The sequence below is a fragment of the Numida meleagris genome, chromosome 6 (genome assembly GCF_002078875.1).
Source record: "Numida meleagris isolate 19003 breed g44 Domestic line chromosome 6, NumMel1.0, whole genome shotgun sequence".
In the NCBI taxonomy this organism is placed as follows: Eukaryota; Metazoa; Chordata; class Aves; order Galliformes; family Numididae; genus Numida; species Numida meleagris.
The window spans coordinates 48,658,081-48,682,571 of NC_034414.1; the positions used below are offsets into that span (position 1 = coordinate 48,658,081).

The 24,491-nt window shown below is 38.3% G+C and overlaps 1 long non-coding RNA gene across 1 annotated transcript; it reads right to left on the bottom strand.

Annotated features, from left to right (window-relative positions):
- On the bottom strand, positions 830–18,131 carry LOC110401548. The gene is made up of 5 exons (XR_002440420.1): positions 18,104–18,131; positions 7,490–7,572; positions 4,041–4,127; positions 3,110–3,189; positions 830–1,622 (listed from the first exon to the last, which is right to left on the bottom strand). It is a non-coding gene; the product is annotated as an uncharacterized LOC110401548 (long non-coding RNA).

The following is a 24,491-nucleotide window of genomic DNA, read 5'->3' on the forward strand; positions in this document are numbered from 1 at the left end:
TGCAGTTGGACTTGATGATCTTGAAGGTCTTTTCCAACCTGAGCAATTCTACAATTCTATGATTCTTTGACTGCTGTGGAGACAGGATGGGAAACGATTTATAGAAACTAAAAGGTTCATTGGTCCCCCTGATATGACCCGCATGCCTGGCATGTCCTCTGTTTGAGGAGAAGTGCTTCCCCCATTGTCCATCTTACTCTATATACCACACTCTGTGATCAGAGGGAGATAAAGTGTTTTCCTGCTGTTGCTGCCCTCTCCAAACCAATCCCATGCCAACACGACTCTCCACTCATAGGCAGCTCGATGTGGGAGTGAAACATAGGAGTGGCAACCTACATTGGAAGTCCCTTAGGCATGGAATTGGCTAAATTTGGCTAAAATCACATTCGTCATATCTGCCTCAAGTTACTCATGTCCACATCAAACACATAACTTGTGACTGCATTCAACATATGGTCCTTAAACCTGATCTCACTGTCCAGGAACTGAAACAAGTACATATAGTTCCTAGTAAAAGAAGATTAGACACTTTGGTAAAACACTTTGGAAGTATTAAAAATCACATTTGGGTGGATCCCAACTCCTATTAAAACGTGATTTTTTTTTTAGGCAAATAAAAGTTAATGAAGAAATGCAGACAGGAGGGAAAGAAATAGTGTAGAAGAACAGAAGAAGAGAACTGGAAGGAGGACAAGGTAGAATTTGCAGAAAGCCAGAAAAAGAGATTTGGTAGGGAGTATCTCTGTCAGAGAAAAGAAAGTTTAAGTAACTGGAAGTTACTGCTGCAAGAAAAAGGTTTTCTTCAACGTGATTATATAAATATCAACATAGATTTTTTTCATAATCTACAACACCATCAGTAGGAATGAGAGAAAAATTTTATGATGAGCAAAGAGACTCTGGGAAGATTAAGAGCTCTGTAGCCTGTATCTGAAGACTTTACAAGGTCAGATTATTTTAATAGTAACAACCAAATTTAATCAGTCAAGACCTGTACAAAACTTTGCAGCTCTCAGTTAACCCTTAGATATTCATTATTTTTTCAAGATTACCTAGATACACAAAGGCACAACCTATTGGCTAAGGTCACACATCTACCTCAATAAAGCACGAAGCTGAGTAAAACACAGACTGCTTCTGAATAAAAACAGCCACACAGATTTCTTATAGATTAAACTAACGTATTCTCACTAAAGCCTTTTAGTGATCCACTTTAACTCTCAAAACAAGGCCTTAGCAAGGAGAGAGGAGGATCTGAACTGGCACTGAGGACTGAAGTATACTATACTACTGAAGTATACTACTGAAGTTAGCTACTGCAAACTTGAACATGAGTCTATTGATTGTTAACCACAGTCTTTTCCCTTTTCCTGATAGGTATCACTTTAACAGCTCTTTTACTACCTCCCCTTAAAAAAAAAAAAAGACATTCATTTTCATCACAGTTTTACACTCCTGATTGAAACAATGAGAACTGATCAAAAGTACATTCCTATTAAGTGGGGAAGGTCAGATATATCTGACAGCTCTGCTGGGATATGAGTGGTCCTTCCCAAGTTACTGTGGTCAGATATTACCAACTGCTTCCTGTATGAGTCTTGGAAAATATAGTTCTTGTTCTAATAAGAATGGAGAAAAAAATCATAAGGATGGTAAAAGAAATGAAAAATAAAGTAAATCTAAGCTGCACTGTAAGAAGATAGTGAAAACATGCTTAGATATTATATAATGTGAGTGTTATTAACTGGTTGATGCAGAGAAAGACACTGACCTTGGACATGCACTGTGCAAAAATTAATCAGACCTAGCTGATCCTTTACCCACCAAAGCCAATATTTTCAGATTTCTTCAGTGGGATTTTGATATGTCCCAAAGTACCTAAGTTTGCTCCCACTGAAAGCACTTGTTCAGAATCAAATCTACACTGTTGAACCACTTTTAACTTTTATATATAAATAACTGTTAATAAAAAAAAAAGAAAGAGTAAAATCAACTGAGGAAATTTGGAGCAATGCCAGAAATCCTTTTTTTCCCCTCAGTTTTAATGCCTGTCTACCTGTCTCTTCTTAACATGACACCTCTTTTTAAATGAATCCTTCTGCACATTCAGAGCATCAATCAAACCAAGAGGACTGCAAGGTGCCCTGTTTGATTTTGTCAGGATTCAGATGAAAACTGTGAATTGAGATTTTATTTTAAATTGTGCCCTTCTTGCCCATTTCGCTGAAATCAGGCAGTTGGGAGCTTACAATTTGTATACACTCATGCTTGATGCAAATCACGTATTCTTAATAATAAATGTTAACAAACAGGCAGGCATTTCTGAAGCTGAGTTTGAAAATATAAGTCTTCCTATCTTCTCTAACTTACAGAAATTATACATACTATCACCTCTACTCCTCAAGCTGCAAAATCGATACTTTGAGGAATTGGGATCACTGCCTGGCTCTAATCGCTGTATGTTTGGGTTTAACCATTCATTCAAAGGATGATCCTTGCAGTTGGAACAGCTTAGGTTGCACTTTACAGCTCTCTATCTGCAAAACAGCAGCGGACAAATCCACTAAGCCAAACACTGTTTAGTACCTCTGAATCGTTGAATTAGATCAGAGCTCTATTTTGGCACAAGGAGCACAAATATTTCCTTGAAGCCCGACGAATGTTTGCTTAGTGGAAGGCTGTTTGGGGCACTCTAAATAAGGTCTGTCCCATCACACAATGCCTGCCAAAACTTCAATTAGCCACTGTACATGGAAAGAAAGAGGAAAAAAGAAAAAAGACAATCTTGGCTTTTTCTTTCTCTCACTAATTTCCTTCCTGATCTAAAACAGGTACCATCCTTCCAACCTGTCAACTACAGACAACTTCTTTCAATGGAAAAAATATTGGGATCTCATAACTCAGAAGAACCAAGAATTAAAAATACAAATACAGTGAATTTCCATCCAAATCTATATAATCATGTTGATATTATCAATTACTAAAACCATAGGGATTTTACATTTGGCTTGTTTCTAAAATTTGGAGGAAAAAAATAGAAGACAGAGAAATGTAAGAGTTCTGAGAATCCTCTCAATCTAAAGTTATCATAATGCAATTTCCACACCTTGATCGAGATATCTCCAGTTGAAGTCTGAAAAGCATCAGGCCACATCTTGCATTGGAAATACAAGTCAAGAATGATGTCTAAATAAAAGCAGAAATTAATTCACTGAATCAAAACTCTATAGTCAGATACTAGTTATGCATTATACTTTAAATTTCCTTTTTTTCATATTCAGTGATTACTTGAACAAAATAGAAAGTGAGGGAAAAATCTTTTTAAAAACACAGATCCAGTCTACAAAACCATTAATCTAAGATTTTAACCACCGAGTGTTTCTTTCTGTGTTTCTTTTCTTTTCTGTATTCTATGATTTTCAGAGGTTATCCTTTGATTTTTAGATGTGAATGGTGCTGTATTTTTTTTTTATTTGTTTCAAAATATTCTCAAACTTTTAAAGTGGATCTGGTCAGGAATTTTCCAGTATTCTGTCTTCTGCACTCCCAAAATACTAATAGGGCAAAAAGGTTTCTCTTCTTTGGGACAGAATTTGTGGGGGGAAGATTTCAGAAATTTGCCCTACAATAACTTGTAACACAATGATTATTCACCAAAGTGATCTAGATTAAAATCAGTGTACCGAGGCACCAAGGAGATCTCAGCATGAGCCTCCAGTATCCCAAGTGAGTTCTGTAATAGAAAGATATTCTGGATTTGAGAGAACATGTAAGGGAGTGTGACAGTTTCACTGTTCTATTCTTCCTTTCTTTTGATGGAACATTGCTGGAAGATCTTGCTAGTTATGATTGGAAAAAACCCCTTCTTAATGCTCTTAGTTTTTAATCAAGTTATTTTCTACCTTTCTCTAATTTATGGTGTCTTCCAAGGCAAATTATATTTGGGACACAGACACAGTATTCCTGTTTAGCTGAGAAAATGTAACACGAAAAGTATTTTTGGTTCACCCTTTGCCTTACTAGAGCCCATTACTTACCAGTCTCCATCACTACTGGGTCCCTCACTCCTCAAAAATCACTCAAGTGTTGTGGTGTATATATAATGGAGGTCAGAAGCCAATACTCTATATGCAAAAAGGGAATAACAGTTACTATTCCAGGGTACGTAGGGAACATAATTTCATTTTCAATGACAGGATGTCAGGAGAGCTTCAAACAAAAGGTATTGTAAAGTATAAGTGGAAAATAGCTACCGAGTCTTTACATGGAACCAAACTGAGTTTGTTTAGATAGCCAACAGCATGTTTGCACTGTAAAGAACATAGTGTGTGTATACGTTACTTTAAGATAACATTTTCCCTCTTATTAGGACTAGTGATCTTAGGAATACCATTTCCTCTGTTCCACACAGTACACGGATATTGCAGTTTCCACTATTTGTTGTAATCTGGATGTCTGATTCAATTGTTTGGCTATCTTTGGAGGATGAATGTGATAAACAGTAGGACCATAACCCAATCTTAAAAGCAATGGGAAATAAAGAACAGGTCCCGTTATATTTTTGGACAGCTTTGGATGATGATTTCACAGAAAACTATCCTCCTAACCTCTGCTTCTGCCCTATCAGCTCAGGCATGTTATGGATGGAAGTGTGGGTCTCTGTGCCTGTATCTACTAAGGTGAAAGAGAATCCAAGAGCAGATGTAGAATCATTTCTACAAGGATGGATACTATTACCACCCAGACACTGAATGCTTCCTTTCCACACCATTATGCAATATATCTTGTGGATATCTCTGGTCTTCAGCCTTGGCAAGCAGCAGCTGAGTCCAAGCTGTGAGGGAGGGAGGGCGTAGGGTGTTCCATGCTGTCCCTGCCATTCCCACCCACATTCACTGAAGCTCTCCCCTTGTATCTGATCTTTTGGCTGGAGGTGAGTGAAAGCTGTGGAGACAAGCCTGGATGCATTTTGTACAGCACAGTCTTACATTTCTTTCTTGGAAATTTATGCACAATGATATCGATAAATCTGAGACTGAATGGAACGTGCTGCAGAAAGGATCTGCATGCACTCAATGCACTTAATGGGACAAGGACATGATGCATAGTACACAGGATACTTGCACAACTGAGTTTATCTGTACATGCTCGAATAGCCATAACTAGGAAATTTCCCAGGAAAGACTAGAAAAAACAGTCATCACATTAAAATTGGACATGTGGTAGCCTAATGACAAATATCTCCTTGATTAAAACCCATGCAGCATCAAACTTCTCTTGAGCTTTCTCCACCACTATGCTGACCAATAATGAGACTGACAAACCATTTCTCCTTTTTTAAAGAAAATAATAATAGGAAAAATGTAAAATATGGTAGATTCAGGGGGACAGCATTTAAAAATGATAAAAATATTTTTGTTGTCCTCAGTTAAGGGGAAAAAAAAAAGAGTAGTGACAAGTATCTTCTCAGTGAGGCATAAATGGAAGGTTTCAGGCCAGTCAAAAGCTGGGTTCACACAATACGCCAATGTCCCAGATTTATGCTTGACAGTATTCATGCCAGGACCACTATTTATGTTCCTTTAATCAGTTACACCTTTAAAATCACCTATGCTCAGCATTTATATCAATGAGGTGATAATGTTGCTGTCAAGCACCAATATCGATAGTTGTGTCATAATCCAAACTCTCTTAATCTTTTCTTATGCTTGCATTAATGAATCTGCAAGACAACTACTATTACAACGACAACAACAAAAATGAAGAATGGCTATGATTATGATTAGTGGCCACGGTGGAAAAAATCCATCCTTTTTTTGCTTTTTGTAAACCATTTCAATCTGCCTTTAGCCTTCTCTTTTTCTGTCTGACTTTGAAGACACCGTCAGCACATCCTACTGATTTTCTCACAGGCTACTTGTGTGTCTGAAAATACTTTTAGGTTCTTTGGAAGTGTGAGGCAGGTAACCTCCTCCTTAAGCAATTGGGCAAAAGGAGAGAAGGAGAAAGAGACAAAGAAAAAAGAAATCTAGGTTAGATTCTAGTGTGAGGAGACACCATTGTGCTTTTTCTTTACCCATTTTTCTTTTCCTGCACCCACCCTTACAGCTGTCAGCCTCAGCTCTTTTCCTATTGTAAATAAAGTCTTTCTTGGGTTATAGCTTTAAGCAATTTTTTTTTAATTAAAATTCAACTCAAATATGAAAGTCAAAGAAACTTTCAAAGCAAAACCCACAAACTGATTCACTCAAAGGCTCCATTTTCATTGCCATAGCTACAGATTACTATGAAGAAACTTGAACCAGACCTTTGACACCTAAGAAGGTCAAAAGTCCTTTCTGCCTGTGCTAGGACCCTTTTGACAACTTCCTGTATAATTTGACTGTTACTTGCGTGTCTGGTCACCGTCTGACCCTAAAGTCTGGAAAAAATTGAGAGGCAGCATATATCTCTGTTTCATATGGACCTCAAAAAGGGCACTTTTAATTACATTTTGGTGAGAAACCTATGCATATAGGCTGGGGCAGGCAGCAGCTGGGGAAGCTCTCAGACTTTTGTAGGTCAAAGATCATCTTGCCTTACACTACCGTAGTTCAGAGCCTATGAGCTGCTCTGCGCTGTTATCTGTGCAGCAAAAAATGGATGCGTTTCACAGGTTACACAGATTTCAAAATTTACAGCACTTGCCTCAGTGCTACAAGCTAAAATTGGAACTACACTGCTCTGCCTTGAAATCTGTGCCTTTCATATGTTTCTAATTTAAAGTCATTGTGCTTGTGGGGCCTTGTGTGTCAGATATTTTAAAGTTGCCTCTGTACTGATAGCAACCCTAGCTCCTGGTTGCACGTAGCCATGACCTTGCCAGGATGAAAACCTAAATTAACAGACCAAAGGGGTTCACGCCAGTCTTAACACATTTCTAAACTGGATATCTGGGATTTGGAGCATACAGCAAGGCAGATGTGCTGCAGAGCTTAGAGTCCACTGGTTTAACACAGCAAGATCAGGCACCGACAGGCTGCACCTTGCTCTTCTGCCCAATGATATAGAGCATCTGGTGAGAAAATTGGAAGCCTCCAACACACAAACTGCAGTATGCTGCAGTCATTTCCTCCCAAGCATGACTTACATTGGCTCTCTTGCATCTCCTTCCTGAGACAGGACTTGACGCAAGGAATCAAGCTTTTGTCTATCATTGTCCACTGTGATGTTACTAGTGATGTTTGATACCTTGGTAGGTACATAGGTACATAGGCAGTGGCTCAAATATTAGCTGCGCAGAAGGTGTGGTGTGAGAGAGAGGGAGGACCAGCCACACAGGAACATGGTGAGCACCCCACAAGGAGCTAGCCAAACAGCACAGATGACATGGCACATTTCTTGTGGGGATGTGAAAAGATCAGCAAAAATAACAGAATATAAACACTCAAAGTGTCTTCAAATTTGGGACAGTCCTGGTACTCTTAGAGTGAAGGGAGTTACTCACTCATCATTTGAAGATACAGTGCTGATCCTCGTCTTCTACTTCAAGAGGGCTGTTTCTGCTGTTTGAAATTTCGGAGCTTAAAGCTGTGAAAAACATGACATAACAGACAAACCTGTTTTTGTGAATAATGGTCTTTCCCATGTAATCCTCTGACCCCTTCCCTTTCCACAGGGAAAGCTAGTTTTTGTGCTGGAAAGCTATGCAAATCAGATGCAGAGACTTGCCATGTTGAGCCCTAATGCAACTCCTTATTGAGAATATATTCATCCATAGAGGAGAGCAGTGTTTAAACACACAACTACTGGAAAAAAAAAGAGAAGCCACCTGTTCTTATGTTCCAGGCACTGACACATCAAGGACCTCTGGAAACATTGTGCAGAGCATGATAGAGCAACTGTTTGATTCCTTGTGTCAAAACCCATCTCAGGATGCAGAGCTGAAGAAAGGCAACATAACCAGCCTTCTGCTCAAGACTGCTAAGGTTAGAAAGTGATGTGTGCAAAAATTAAAGGGGGAGGTGGGTGGAGAAAAAAATCCAAAATAGTTCTATTCACTAGTATTAGCTACAAACCACCATGCTTAAAGCTGGTAAAATTACACAAGGAAAAAAAGCTGTTCTTACATGTGTTATTTTTTCCATTCAGTTAATGGTGCACTTCAATTCACTCAGAAATAAAGAGACACACTTGAATCAATAAACTTGGACTAAATGAATGCAGTCTATCCAAAAGGCACTGCCTATGCATCAATCCTAGGCATGATAGCAACATGGCACAGAGAGTGCTGGGATGCATTGCATTAATTTATCCATGTGTGACTTCCTGTAGGCTATGGGACTTTCCAAGGTGAGCAGGAAAGCCCTGCTATCTGGAGGGGCCAAGATTTCATTTCACTGCAGCTGGAGAATGGCTGCATAAAGTGAGGGTGGGTGGGAATCATTTTGTGGGAAAAGTAATGGGATAAGATGGTGGAGAAGCTGTTAGAGAGGCCCAAGATATCTGGCTATATCTCATCTGTGAAGGATGAGATAAAGGCAGGACAAAGAGAACTATTGCTTACGGAGGTTCTTATCTCCTCCAGGTGGGTTGGGATTGCAGCTGTATCTGTAGGGCCTGCTGTATTGGGTGATGGTGACATTTCTATTATGAAAGGTGAAAAGTTTTTTTTAAAAAACAAAAAAATGAAAAACAACAAACTTTGAATGGAACAAAAGTATCAGAGCAACTTTTGAGTGCAGCCCAGTGGGAGTGCCCCTCTATGCAGACTATGTATTAATGGGGATATGAAGGTGTTTGTAGTTCTTATTCCCTGCCTGACCGTTCCTTTGGGTCCAACTGGCCTCGAGCAATAAGAAAAAGAAGAAAAATTAGAGAAATGTAAATAAGGAAGGTAACTTGCCATTTGTCACTTGAAAGTCCTTATTTCATGGCCTGTTCCCTGTTCTCCTGGAATTTTGTGTCATTATCTCCTGTTAAAAGGATTCAAATGACATTATTTGCATGGAAACTCGCATACAAATGATGTCGTCTGTGCCACAAAGTTGCATTACAATGAAGGAAATGATGACTGTGTCACATGTACGTGACATTCTTTGTGTCATTAAATTTAAAGTCAATGCTGGCAGTTATAAACCACTCACGTCTCAAGCAAATACATCACTTCTGATCTGAAATGAATATTTTAAAACGCCAACTCCAACTGCATCAAACAGCAATAACCTGCAATGTCATCTAAAAAAAAAGTAAAGATTCTAAGTAAACGTGGACTTACGGGATTGCAGGATATACTGCAAAGGAAAATATTTTAATAAGCTGTAATAATTTCCACACAAACACAATTCATTGCCATTGATGGTTAGCTCCTGGAGACATTTTTAAAACCCATTCAATATAATGTGTAGTTTCAGATGCACATGCTCCTAGATAGATTCAGGATTGTTAATTCTCAGGCAGAATAGAGGAATTAATTGTAGAGCAAGACCCACAGCACAGACTTTTCTGTGCATTGTTACCATCCAATTCCTTGCCATAGTCTGATGCTGACAACAGACCAAGCCTCTGAAAGATCTCCAAACTCTTCCACAGAGTCAAGGGCAAATGATGACAGGAAAGGCTCAAGCAGTTATCACTGTCAAAATGAATGAGAAAAGAGGAGGGACAGTAGGTGGATTAGGAAAGGTTTCAAACTACTGTGATGATCAGAGCCATATAGCAATGAGAGCCAGACAAGTACATAGATGGATCTGCTTTCTGATTGATGCATTGTTTGTGCAGGTCAGTTTTAAGGTAAGGGACAGATCACCGTATTTTTGCAGGATCAGTGATAATTGCTCCCACAGTCTTCTGCGCCAGCCCTGCTGATTCAAAGCTAGTAACTTGCATTTTTTTTTCCACTGATACAAAGAACAACACAAAAATGTTTTCTGTAGAAAGTTATTGTTTTAACAATAAAACATGCTGTGCTACCTCTAAAAAGTTAGATGGGTAATTTTAGAAGCTCATTTAAATAGCAAAGATCAATCATTTAAGTGCCGCAAAGGAGTTCAGTGTCTGGCTCAGCTGCTGTGTGGTGTAACCTCTGACTCCCACCCCCAGCCCTACGCACTCACAAACACAGACTGCTCTAAAGAAAGAAAGTTTCTCTGGGGTATGTAACTACATAAGGCTCAGCAAGAGATCAGGCAGAGAGGAAAATCTCTGTGCATGGGTCATTTCTTTTCTCTTATTGATACCATTTCAAATCTAATTGAAACATTCTTTGGAGAAAGCTGTGCTACCCTCCCCTTTAGCTTTGATATGTCTTTTTAATCAGAGGACATTGTTATTTCACAATGAACATGGAAAGCATTTAAAACATTTTCTAGATGGAGTGCATTATTCCTGACCTCAGCCAGAAGACCACATTAAAAGGAGTTAGTGGAATTCACTCTTTACAGCCCTCTGGGTTTCAAATATTGGTGCACATGTGGGATTTGCTAAGACACAGGTCCACTGATTACAAAGGCTTAAACAACAAGATGACTAAAAAACGGAGAGGTCAGTGCTAGCTAGTGATTCCTTGCAGTGCGCCAGGGAAGCATAATGTGAGCATTATCCCCACACCTGGGTGACACCATGGGTCACACAGCACCAGCAGGCTAGGACCAGGCAACACTTGCACAGCAATGGTGGAAGGTGGCTAGAGGGAAGCACAACAATCTGATCCCAGCAAGAAGGTGGATTGTGGCAACCAGGTTAATAGTCCACAGTCTGGCTCCTGGTTTAGGACCCAAGGTCTCCACTGCTCCTTCCTTTTCACTGTTCCTCCAAGGCGATGGCTGAGTTCCACCACCACTGCCACCCACAAGCTGTCACAATGCTGGTAAGTCACATGTGGGAAGAGAGGCAAGGTTGCTCTTTTTGTGGTCCCTTCCTACCCCTACAATTCTGTGATATTGGGAATTGTAACAGAGCCTTGAATGCGTACCTCGTTTTGTATTTTAGGATATATTTCTTGCTTGCAAGAGTAGAAAAGATTAAAAGTGGGATATGACTGAAATGATGTATTGGGTCAAAGTCCTTTCATCCTTTTGCCCTCGTCTGTCTTACATTTCTTAAAATCTCATTCTACCCAGGTACATTCAATTACAAAAGTGACCAGAAATAAATCAAACTTAATTAGTTTAAGATTAAAAAACCCACACATCAAAAAAACAAAACAAATAAAAAACCCAAAACAACCAAGAAATGATTAGATTAAGATGACTGGATCTTCGAGAAGCTGAAGCTCGATCTGGATGTATCAGTAGTTTAGGGGAGTTCAATGCAATCTTAATTGCTTACTTTATACAAGCAGACATTGGTGAGATATGCTGCCTGTGAAGTGACAGAAGAAATGTTTTGGCTGTTCTTTGATGTACAGTTCAACTGTTCTGGTTTGTAAATATTACAGAAAGAAAGGATATTGTACTCAACCCACTTCAATCAAGCAAGACACTGAGGCATCTGAACTGCCGTTCTTCCATTGCTGAGGCTGCTACAGAACAAAGACATAAAGAAAGTGAGAGAGACAGAGGGAGCGACAGGGTGAGAGAAAGAAAGAGGCTTCTGCATCTTTAATAATTAGCAAAGGACTGCAGTGTTTAGCCAGGAAATTATGGTACATATGCTGTCCACTTGTTCGGGACCTCTGTATCGTGAGAACAAGCAAACATTCATCATCCACAGATGTCCGCCAGGCCCAGGTGACTGAAAATTCAATACACAGGCTTCTCACAATGGGTCGAATGCTAATTGAGTGGCTTGAGGAGATTAGAGTAGCCCTGGAGCTATTCTCTATCTGCAAAAGTCCCACAGACAATAGGGAAGTCAACGGTGTCTTTGTAAAGCTTTGCTTAACTGAGGCTTGAGAGGAAAATTAGGATGAGTAAATTAATAAAAAAATGCCACCAGTTTCTCTTTTCATCCTCCCCTCTCCTTCTGCAGTTGTGAGCTAGCTGGTTATTGTATTTTCCTTTCCTTCCTGCACATCCTCCTAATAATAGGATAGGAAGAGAATGGGTGAGAGAAGAAAAATTGTATATGAACTACATCAAAAAAATCAGAATGAATTTCAGAAGTGCATTTAGCATCAAGACAAAACAAAACTAAATGTGAATACATTCATTTAAAGTCAGACTAGAATCTGGACAGTTTGAGAGATGGACTTACAAAGATGGATTCTACTCCAGATTTATTTTTGCAGCATGGGACCTTAGAAAATCTTAAGTTCTGTAGGTGTGAAGCAGTCTGGGTTTTCCCCACAGAGGACACTGAGCTCTGTGGGTACCTTTTCCCATCACTTCCAAAAAACAAAGAGGGGCATCATCAGAGATCTGCTGTGATGAGGCACACCAGACTTGCATTTTTGCTCTGGACAGTTCTACTATATTGTCTCAAGTTTGTTCCCAATGCCAAGTACTGGAACTGGACCTGAGAAGCTGCACTTGCTGGGGATGTGCATACACGGTTGGCCTACATCATATGATACATACCAGTTCTGCTAGATGTGCTTTTGGGGTTCAGGTTTAAATAAACCTGAAATCTCAAAGGAAAGCTCAGCTGAATCCTCTGTCTTTAACAAGGATTTCACAGGAGCAATTCATAGTCCATAAGCAGACTACCACAGTGGTGAAACAGTTTGAGGAATTTACTATTAATTTCATTGGGATGGTTCTGGCATGTAAATATGAAATGAGCAAGGATATACTGACTTGAGTATTTTTTCATTCTTCTTCAATGTGCATTTAGGGAGAAGTCAACGTGTGCTAAGCAAGGCTGCGAATTGCTATTTAGCTGTTGTGCGAGTGCTTCGTGAGGACACTTTCAGCACACACGGACTATAACGTAGCTTGTCCTACTTTCAAAGCATAGAGCACCCTTTTGCTAAAACACCTTGTCTAACCTTCAGCATGGGGGATACTGAGTACTTGCAGATACAATGTAAGTCTTTACTCAGCCATATAGCTTCTTCAGAGAGGAAAACCAACACCAGCATGCGTTTCCACACAGACATTGCCCAGGTTGAAACTTAGTAAATGCTTTGAGACTCTGATGAGGTTAGCTGAAAAGTCTGCAAGCATCAGCTAATCTTTTCGTGGAATCTGGACTCATTTCCAATATGAAACAACAACAACAAGACAAAATAGGGTGAATTCCCCTTCCAGTCAGGCTTCATTGCAAAAGTTTTTCAGAGCTCTAGAAACGAGGTGTTTTATTGTTCTCACAAATCTGCCCTTTCTAAATCACCTTATTCCAATTCAACTGTAAAAGACATTACTATTTTGGGTTCTTCCTATGTTAAAACTGAAGCAGTAAGCTAGGGACTTTCATAAGAGACTGTTCTGAAATGTCAACAGATGGCTTGCTAATCATGTTAAAAAAATACTAATTTCTTTTCTAAAATGGCATTTTTTTTCAGTAAGTAAATCAGAAAGGAATGTTTATGATATAAAACATATTACTCACAACGTCTTTTAATTATCATACTTAATCATCAAGGTCAGGATGATAATTGTTTCTAAAAATTAACACCTCATTTTTCTGAGATGCTTACCAAAATACATGGTCAGAAATATGAATTACTAGTGTGGAACCCAGTTAGGAAAATGCATCTTCTGTTCACTAAACCAAATGTATACTTAAATACCATGAAGCTCTTAAAACTAAATACCTATTTAAGGCACAGTCTAATTAGTCCACTCACTGCCTAGTAAAAGCACACAGTACCATATGCCCTAGAATAGGGTGCCATGTGGTTGTTCAGCAGTGACACATATTTGCAAGTACTTTATTATGAGATAACGCAGTGCCATTAATATATCTTAAACATGAATGTTTTTTGTAACCTATTGGAGACAACTATGGTTGGCAGTTAACACAAACTACCATGATATCTTGGCAGCAACTGCACTTTATTTGTAGAGGGATGAGCAATTCATATCGACCACCACCTTATACCATTCATGCTACCATACACAGCAGCATTTTAAACACATACACTGATGAAGCCTTATCTTCTTCCTAAATATGTGATCTTCTATTTCCTTTGTCTTTTTTCTCTCTTTTTCTCCTTCTGTATTTCTTTATTTCCTTTCCTAGAAATCTCCAAATACTAGATAGACCAAGGCTTTTAGATTCGTCACTTTTAAATCCAGAAGAATCATAACTATCTCACTCTATGCTCTCCTGAATACAGCTCTCAGGTAAAATGTTGCCTGCAAAGTATTCTAACAATATTTGTGTCTGCCTGAAGCTGCTGCTGCTGCTTTGGGTTGCACATAGTGTGTTATCAGTTAGATCGTCCACAAACTGCAGAGGCATAAGCTACCCTTAAAACCACAGCAGAGAGTTGCTGTGTACTGCCTATAACTTGTGTATAACCTACCATATATCTCCGTAAATTAATATACAGTCTTGACTCAAAGACTCCCAACCATGGGCAGCAAAGAATTTGGTAAAAAAGCAGTGAAGTAACATAAGCGAATAGGTTTCAGGATTTGCGTGAGAACTGATATAATGAGTTATTTACATTATTCATGAATTATTATTGATTTCCCCCCCCCAAAGCAGGGGTTTGCAGCCTGCTCTCTGGAGCAGTTTTGAAAACTCTTCTCCCATGTATAAATACAAAACATTCATCTCTAGACAACCTGCAAAATAAGTGTAATCTTGCTTACAGGCTTTGACCCCACAGTGAAAACCAGTGGGTTATTATTTTCCCCATAGTTTACATTGTTTTCCATTAGATCCTGTTCAATTAAGAAGATACAGTACCACAAGTAAAAGCAAAGAAGCATACACAGTTTTAGAGAAATCCATGCAGCACAGAAAGAAAAAAAAATCTTTGTATGAAAGAGCTCCTTACAGAAAACACTATGTATAATCTTTGACCACATAAAAATTTCAAGTTTGATTCATTCGAGGAGAGACTGTGTGGGAGAGAGATATGACAGAGAGAGACTACACTTCCAGTGCTCATTTGCTGCAGAAATGAATGTAGCATGAGACTATGTAGAGTTACAGAAAATATTAATGAAGTAGTAAAGAGTAGGAACACAGCCTCAAAGCCTGATACACATGCTGTTTTCAACCTGAATGGCAATAGTAGAAGAACAACCCTAGGATGCACCTATGAGCTAATGAGCCAAAATAGCACACTGCTTTCCCTGATGAGTAGGTAAGCTTGCTTAGGTGAAAAGCTTAATACTACACAGAGTGGGGAGTAGGATACTGCTGTCAGTGGAAGTCTTTACATCTATTCCAGTGGATTTGTGACAAAGGCAAAATGACAGATGAATCACAAATAAAGTCTTAATTCACATTTCACATTTTCTAACACTATGTGTGGATTTCAGTGAGGTGACTCTTGAGAGGTATAAGTGAAGACAATAGTGATGGTGCACTCACTAAGGCAAAAATCTTCCAGCTGATGGAGATGGATTAGATCAGGAAGGACTGCCAGCAACTGTCAGATGGTTGAACTGTCACAAGTAACCTTGAAAAATCAGCATCTGATTATAGAACTTACTCCCAAATTTCTCTGTAGTGCCTGGAACAATGTCGTTGAAAACACAGTCTGTTGTGCCCATTTCTGAATTGTGATCTGCAAAATGGGGTGAAGGAAGTACCTTATTCCTCTCAGCTATGAGAGTTTTTATTCTGGTGGATACTACACAAGTCCTAGTTTTTAGAACGTACAAAAACAAACAGCAACAGATAAGTGTAGTTCAGATGATAGACCAACTTGAAAATAGGATTTTATTCCAAGGTCTTTTACTAACACACCTGAGAGGAATAAAACAGTTATTTTTCTTTGACAACAGTAACAGCTTATAAGATAAAATCTCTTGTAGAAAAGCACTATCTTTGGAAAAATATGTGCATAGTACTTCTCATACCAGAACTGTGATTTCAGTCAGGGTCCCTGTGTGCTCTGCTGACTGAAACCTAATTAATAGTATTGAGCTTAATATTTTCACACTGTTTAAAGGTTAGAAACTTCCTACCCCACAAAACAAAGTAAAGCATTTTCATATCAATTTTTAATAGAAGCTCAGTGAGGATCCTCAGACTTTTCTCTCCATATTACTTAAAAAAAAAGATTTAAAAATTGATGTAGGAAATTATAATTTGATCTTAAAAATATTCCATTGTGACAGGAGGACAGATATCAGTGTCTTTTTGTTATGTGAGTTATTGAAGTTTGACATCCTTTGAGGAATATTTTTCATAACCCACTGTTTGCTCCCCTGTCTATCCAATTATTTAGAACAAGCAATCTGTCATTTTATTGTTTCCTTCCAATTATATAACTTTGGTGACAGTCATGGCAGAGTATCCTCTGTAAGTGAAATCAAATCTCACTGTGGATTCCAAGGGCTGCAGAGTGTGCGTATGTGCGTGCATGTGCAGAGAAGAAATGGAGCGGAGGTGGAAATATTAGAAGAGGACAGTTGGTGGGTGTCATTTAAAAAAAAATAACTGTTTATACACTCTGCAGAAGATGCAAAAGGGAAACAAAACGTTCTTTCCTGGTTCTTAATTTCCAGGAGCAGAATGGGTATAAACTGCACAGGTAGCAAACGCTCTCCTGCAAACCTCATAGTGATGACCAGAGCCTCTCTGCCACATAATTATACAGCCACTTTCTTCATATATCTAGCCTAAAAAACGCCCTTTGTACTATGAAGTGAAACTTTCTATTTTCAAGAATGGCCATTCAGTCCCTCTGAGATATTCATCTATCTATAAAGCCAGAAGGTAGACCAGTCAGTCCCTTGGAGCTCGTAAGTTACCAGATCAGATACATTTATTAAAGGTGAGAGACAAATGGAGACCTCTGCTACAGCACGTTGTACCCTTCGATGTCAGAAGCAGTTGCAGAAGGTGCCAGGAACAAAGCTCATTATTATTTTCATTTGGTGACTGATAGAGTCAGTTATTTTTCAAACTTATACACTAAATTTGAAACTGGAAGCAAGTCACAAGGTTGTGCCAGTGGAAGAAAGAGAAAAGTGTTCGAGTGGCAGTTGAGTCCAACACCAGCTAGCTAGGCAGAAAGTAGAGAACAGAAGTGAAGCTGGGAAGAAACAGCATGCAAACAGCTGCAGTGTGAGATAGACGAAGAGAGTGTCAGTGGTGTTAGATGGTAGAGCTGTGTGAACACTTTCACACTGAAAAGCAAAATTGTCAAGTATTTGTGTCCAATTGGGCATGAATTTTGTATTATATCACCGTTATACCACAAGCTGTACTGGTTGCAGAGTCCAAGTGCCCATAATAAAAAAAAGCAAAGGAGAAAAAAACTGAATAAAATTGTTGTTGTTATTGGAGGTCTTTGAAGGAGAACGTTGTACTCTACTGTAAACCTATGCTGAACAAAACCACATAAACATGAATTGATTGAGGCATAAGTATAAGTGCTTTGCTGAATTAGTGCTTAGAAGATACAATCATTTAAAATAAAGCTGCCTTTACCTAGTATCTTTTATTTTCCTTCTGTCTGAATGTTAATGGTGTTTCATAATCAACACTGGCCAACCCAGTTCTTCTGTGTATCTCTCAGTTACAATTTGTAAGGGTGTTCACGATTTTGGTGGGACTTCAACAAGAGCTGACAGCATGATCAAAGAAAGATCTAGTGATTACAGACACTATTAGGGATTCAACCTTTAACAAATTCAGCTCACTGTCCAAACTTTGTTAAAAATAATGATCTTTTATCTACTATTTGGAGATGACTTCCCTAGCTTTGCAGAATACTCTGTACCTACCCACCAGTATTTCTCCCAGGTATTGCTCCTCCTTGGCCTATGTACATCTGACACTTCCAAAGAGAGTAAGATAAACTTAGTTGCAAACTGATTAAAGTGTTCTTTACACCAAATTTCAAGAAGATAGTATCATTCACTGATAAATGAAAATTTATCAGTCCCTTTTCAGTTCCGGTTCAGTTAAATTACCTTCCAAACAAACCACAGCTGTAAAAAAGCATCACCATCTCACTCAGGATCCATTTTTTAGTGAAAACTCTATTGAGAATAAGCCCAAATACAACAGCTGTGGATATAGAAACAAAAGAAGAAAAACTACTTACCTTCAGAAAATCTATAGCACATAGAGAACTCCAGCAATATACCCTTGCATCCACTGCCAATCCTTAAATGAAGTCTGGAAAGGGGTGGATCCTGGCTCCACCCCTTCCCATCACTCAGGTGCACTGCATGCACCTGAGCTCCCCTGGGTTGGCCCTGCCTTCCCACCAGGTGCTCAATCACTGGTTCAGGCCGTGACTTAGCATTTCTGCTACACTCTATAATGTAGGATTTGATTTGCTCCCATCTTTCACTCTAACCGTTTTATTTTCTATGCCTTCCCCTTTTTCTTTTTTCTTTTTTTTTACAGCTATATCAAGAGGCAAGCTTGGGTCTTGAGACAAGATACTGCTGTTCTGTCTTGTAGATGAGGGGTCTTTCTATATGAATAAAGGCAGCAGCCCATTGGTGTGGCCCACCAGGTCAAAATGTTCATAATTGTTGGAGATGTTTACATTGTTTTAAAAAGTAATCATACTCAACAAATAAATCAAGCAAATGGAACTTAAAAGGCTTTTGTGCCCAAGGAAGTACAAGACCACTACACATTTACCTTGACTGAGATGTAAAGAATGAAAAGGCAAAGAACGTAAGGGCACCTAAGTCATGCTTGTTGTGGTCATTGCAGTGCTTTCTAAGAGTTAGCAGCAGGGAAGGGGCTGTGGGTATTGCTAGGCAAATGACCACACCGTGAAGTCCTGTGGTTTTGAAAACTGCCATGTATTCTGATATTGCTCACCCAGTTTTACATGTTGAAGTTCAGTCCCACATCATTAATATTAACTGCAAAAATGAACTGGGTCAAATTCAGAGTCTGGCCTAAGTCCCCTGAAGCCAATGCATTTATGAAAAGAAATATTTTGCTGGCTGTTTCTTTATGAAGTTTTTTTTATGAATGATGACTGCACTTTTGGCTGTGTTAGTAACTATGGGAACAAATTTATCACCATGTTAATAACAGGACTTTGTTTATATATAAGCCAACATACAGGGCATAGCTTTTATGCAAAAGCATAACATTGGCTGCAGTGAACCTGAGCCCCAGATAACTGGAGAACAGGGCATTTCTCAGTTCTCCTGCTTATTTATATCAAAACATAATATGTGTCTCACACAAGAACCTTGACTGAAAAACCTCCATAAAGCACCAATTTGCATGATGGGTGTAAATTTTCTAGGACATTTTCCCAGAAATCTGCATTTAAATAGAAGTATTTTACAAAGTCTAAATCCTGAGATTTTTTATGTATCCTGGTCTTCATTTTCCATTAATTTTTTTGTGTGTGTTGTAGATAGGTAAAAAGAAGGAAGGTTAGTTTTGTTTGACAGTTTTGGATATAGGAAATCCAATACAAATTCCAGTGAAATAGGAAGACTGTAAAAAAAAGTCCTTCTTAAAATCCTGAGACCTTATGAACTAAACTTTTGTGATCCATCCACCAAATAGTTGACAAGAGTCTTGAGGACTCTATGTAGTGAGACTTAAATGATTTGAAATTTTATCTCTTTTTTTTTTAAAAAAAAGAAAAAGAATGAAAAGTAAAGCAATTTTGAGGGATGCTCAGTTAATACACTTGGCTTTCTGTATTCGAATTCCCACTGTGTGTTGCTTACACCATTAGAGAGCTACATACCCTTCTGCATAACTAGGCAGCAACAGATTTGTGAATTCAGGAAGGAAAAATTAACCTTGGCAGTTATGTTAAGGCACTAACTCAAAGTCCTTACAATAGGTTTTACATGTTACTATAAATATTTATCTAGCATTTTTATTCCAGGCCATCTCTTTCTCCAGACATTGTATGCCTCTTTAGCCTGATCCGCTCAAGTTTCCCGTTGACAGAGAAGACTCGGGATTTATTTTTAATTCTGGAGCTTCTTCTACCCTCTTGCTTCTCCAGCTATAATCCTTTTAGACACAGTGTAGCCTACAACATGGCAATGGTCTTCAACCCAGTTAGCGACAAAGCTCCTTCACACTGGAGCTTGTATCTCCACAGTGCAATCACTAGCAGTGTGTGAAGTATGACAGCATTTTTGGTACAGACACATGCCTTGTGTTCTGCTCCAAAAAAGGATGGCATACAGACTTCAATGAACAAAATTTATCATACATAGTTTAGAGAGGCTATAAAACTGATAGTTTAGGTCTAGACTAGCTGCTATGTTCCTTGGTCTCTACATATTGATAGTCCTCATTGAGACACTTAACTTCCTTGCAACTCAGTAAAGGCAAAGGATATTCTATAGCTCCCACAGGAGAAAACAAAACAAAAGTGGACAAAACCATACACTTCTTGAATGATTTTCTAGATAATAAACGGAAGATCTTTTCTTTCTTAATGTTTCTTATGTTCCTTCTTGGAAACTAATATTCCTTTTATGTCTTCTAACATGCACCATTTCTTAAAATAATTCACTGATATCTGTGAGCACTTAAGTATCTAACAACTCAAAAGACACTGTTAGGATGTTAAAGGAGAATGCCCTGGATGGGAAGCATTGTTTGGAGATCTGTTCTGTATTAGATTTTCCATCATCTCCATCTCCAGCCTCTCTCACTGACATCAGTATTGCAATTCCACTTGAACAGGGTAATGTATTATTTCTGCTGAATATCTTCCTGGAAAGTCCAAGAATGGTTAAGGCCTACAGATTCCTATATGTGTGGTAAGTGAAAACACGTTTAACAGTGTTAAGGGCTCTAACCCGGAAGATGTTAAGAATTTTCAGCAATGTGTTCTGAGTCCTCAGTTTTGAGGATGATTGACACCTTTTAGGATCAGACCTTCACTTTTCACCTAAGAAATGAAATAACACATCAGTTTAATTTGAAGTGATTTTGCCATGGACCTATTTCTTTTTCAGAATGGTTTGGATAACAGTAGGATTAAATGTTCCAACTATAGAAAGAAACCCCTCCATATATAAGCTTTTAAATGCCCCTTCAAACAATGATCAGATGTGAAAGTTGAGATCTGTTTTCTGTGTGTGGCAGACTGGCAGCAAGTGGACTTAGGCTTAGAGTTTCTGCCTTCACTAACAAAATTTTCTTAGTAAGTCTGCCAAAACCAGGAAATTGCTGGCAGCTTTGGTGGAAAGTGGAGAATTCAGTGGGTTTTTGTCATCCCAAAAGGTTTGCACTTATGAAGCGCTCTCTTGTATAATAAAGTCTATTTGTCTGATGTAAGAGATTTCAACAGCTTGTCAATGCTCCACAAGAAGCAAGAAGAAATGGTTCAGTTTATGATGTACACAGAGGTAACGAAGACGCTGAAATGCCACGCTCTGCATTCTGCTGTTTGTTTGGTGCATCAGGGAAATGTAAGCAGAGTGGGGATATAATTTAATTCAAGGTCATCCACAGACATTATGTGAGGCCTCATAGAATGAACAAATGAATAATAAACAAAATTAGGAACATCTATTGCTGCCTTTATAGCCTGTCTGTTTCTTTGGCACACTAGATTGTGAAAAGTGCTATATATTACAGTTTTGGAAGGTCAGGTTCTTCAGATGTTATTTTTTTATTAATACTACTTAGAGGTGGGGAGAGGAGAGATGAAACTGAGAATAGGAACGTTTAGAGTTACTATCAAGAAATTTGTATCAGGAAACTGTTTCAGTAGAAAGGTGTACTCAATTACGTTTAGAAAAGCTCCCAGTGGAGGAGTCAGAAATCTGGCTGCTTGCTTTGAGTTAAACTTGAAGTGGACAGAACGCTCCAATTTATAGCACTGGGACATTTTGTGCTGCTGAATCTTTTCCAGCTCTAATTCCTATAGCTGTCACCTATCAGTCCATGCCACTCTTGTATTGTAGAGGGTATAATTTAAACCGATGGTTGTATGCAAACATTTAAACAGAAAACATTGACTCATTTTGCAAAGAATGATACTGGTATGCTTTAGAAAATGAGAAACACATGAAAGGAATCCAGGTAATGGGACATATATTTATTTTTCATCTGGAAGTGGTATTGAATGGCTTTCCAAAGTTTCTGAAGAGTTTTGTGGGCTGCTGTGCCTCATGTACATAAATATTATCAGACAAAGCTCATGTATATAATAAATATTCCCAGACGTGGCCTGGTTGCCAATTTAAATCCCTTCATATTGTTTTTTTTCCTTATGTATATCCAATATTCCCACTGCACTCCAGCAAAACAGTGATTTTTATTTATAGTTTCTCTATTCTATATTTGTCATAATGAATATGGATCGTATATGTTCATAGTAGTTATTAATACTTTTGCTATTATGGGCATACAGATTGCACCATCCTGCCCTCACAAGAAATCAAATTGAAATAAAGAGGGGAAATTCTTATGTTTCTCTATTTCATGAAAATATACCAACATTAGGGGACTCAAAGTGATGATACCTGCATTGCTTTGAGTTACATATGAAAATATCTTGTCCTCATTTTTACATACTTAGTATGACCAGTGTTCCCATTATGTATCAGGAACTTCTTGCACAGTTCATGTTACACCTATGAACATTGACTAACAGCACTACATCAACATTGTCAAGTTGGTTGGAGGTTGCCTAGAAAAAGAGTGAAAGAGAAGAAGCCCTTGATATCGACAAACTAACATGTAGCGTTCTTAAAAAAATTACATAACTATCCTTAACTGTTAGAGAAGTTGATTTAAGTGAAGCTAAATGTTCAACATAGTGCTTTCCCAATTCTTAACAGAACCAGTCTGTGATATTATTGTGCTACTGTATGCAAAGAACAAATAACGGTGTTTTTTTTTTCTTTTTTTACTCTCCTGAAAGAGTAGCAGAAAGCTGGTCTGGATGGTCTTTCTTAATGTAAGTCACTGATTAATAAAATGTGTTATAATAGGTGTGACATGCACTTTAAGACTTTCAAAGCTATGTAGTCTCCCATTAATTCAAGTGCAAATTGGAATATGGTTACATTCTGTTGAAATAAAGTGACTGTGACTTCAAGGGTCCCATTTTACTTACATTTATGAAGTTTGTGATAATTCACCACAGCAGCAAAAACTGGCAAGAACAGAGAGATTCAATTTGGTCTCTCTCTCTCTCTCTTTCTCTTTTCTCTTCCCTCCCCTAATGCTTAATAAATTTTCCAGAGATACACACACTATATTCTCAGGATTGTTAGTTTAAGAAATGTGCTGCTTGCTTTTTTCTTCTATAAATTAATTACAGTTGAACCTTATACTAAATCCAGAGGAAATATTTCTGTTTGTAAAAAGGTTTTTCATACATTATGGTCTAATCCTGTATGATTTAACTGTGGCCATGATCCTTTTCTCACACTGTGGAAAACATGATTTCACTACAATACCTTTTTTTTTTTCTTATTTTTTCTTTCTCCCGCCATATCTTTCTGGCATTATACAAGTCATTGATTTTGTGTACTTTTTGTCAATTGTTTTTCTTGGTTTGATAATGCTTGTTCAGGAAGTCATGAAGAAGGGCTCAGTTTAGGCCTACTGACTCTAAGAGCCTTTAATCCACTCATCCTAGGTAATGAGTTTGTGCCACTTCTGTTTTGTCTCTAGTTGTTGGTTTTCCTCATGCTTTTCAGGATGCAATCCAATAAAGTTTAATTTCCCAAACTGGCCTTGTGAGAAGATTTATTTCATTCCATTTGTCCCACAAACAATATTCATTCTGAAGTTTCAGGTAAAGTTGTCAAAACACTTCAGGAAAAAAAAAAAAAACTAGCAAGAAAAAAGAAGTTTGCTTGACTGGGCATGCATGCAATAAGCTCTTTAGATCCTGGGACAGGTTGAGATTTCAGAGTACAGAAAAAAAATAGTATTAACAGGGCTGGTACGATGACTGTACAAGATAGATGTTCTTTATGGAGCCATTGACTCACAAATGAGAAAAAATATATATTTAGGAGCCGAAGTGTGCACCATCCAGTGACCAGCTGTGGCTGTCATATCATTCCTTGAAATCAGAAACAAAGGTAAATCCACCCATATTTTTGAGACATCATTGATTAGTGCCTAAAACAAGTGAAGGTTTTAAAATTTGTGCCAGACTCTGACCTTCCATAATCCTATGCATTTAATCAAATAACCTGATCTCTTTATACTACACCTGTCATAGCTGGTGTCTGTAGATCAGATAAGTGGAAAAGAGAGGTTTAAACAAATGGTCAAGGTACTCTAGCAGAAAACAGCCCTGAAGTCCTATTTTATTCATTCATTTATTTATTTATTTGCTAAAAATACATTGTACTTATGTAACACTTTCCACAGGACATTCTCTGACACTTCACGGATTTGAACAGAGCCTCCCAGCACGCTGGGCAACATTCTGCTCCTTTCTGCCATGAGTAAATAGAAGTTACACACCTCTTTTTTGACAACAGAATGTCATGTCTGTGAAAAGAGGC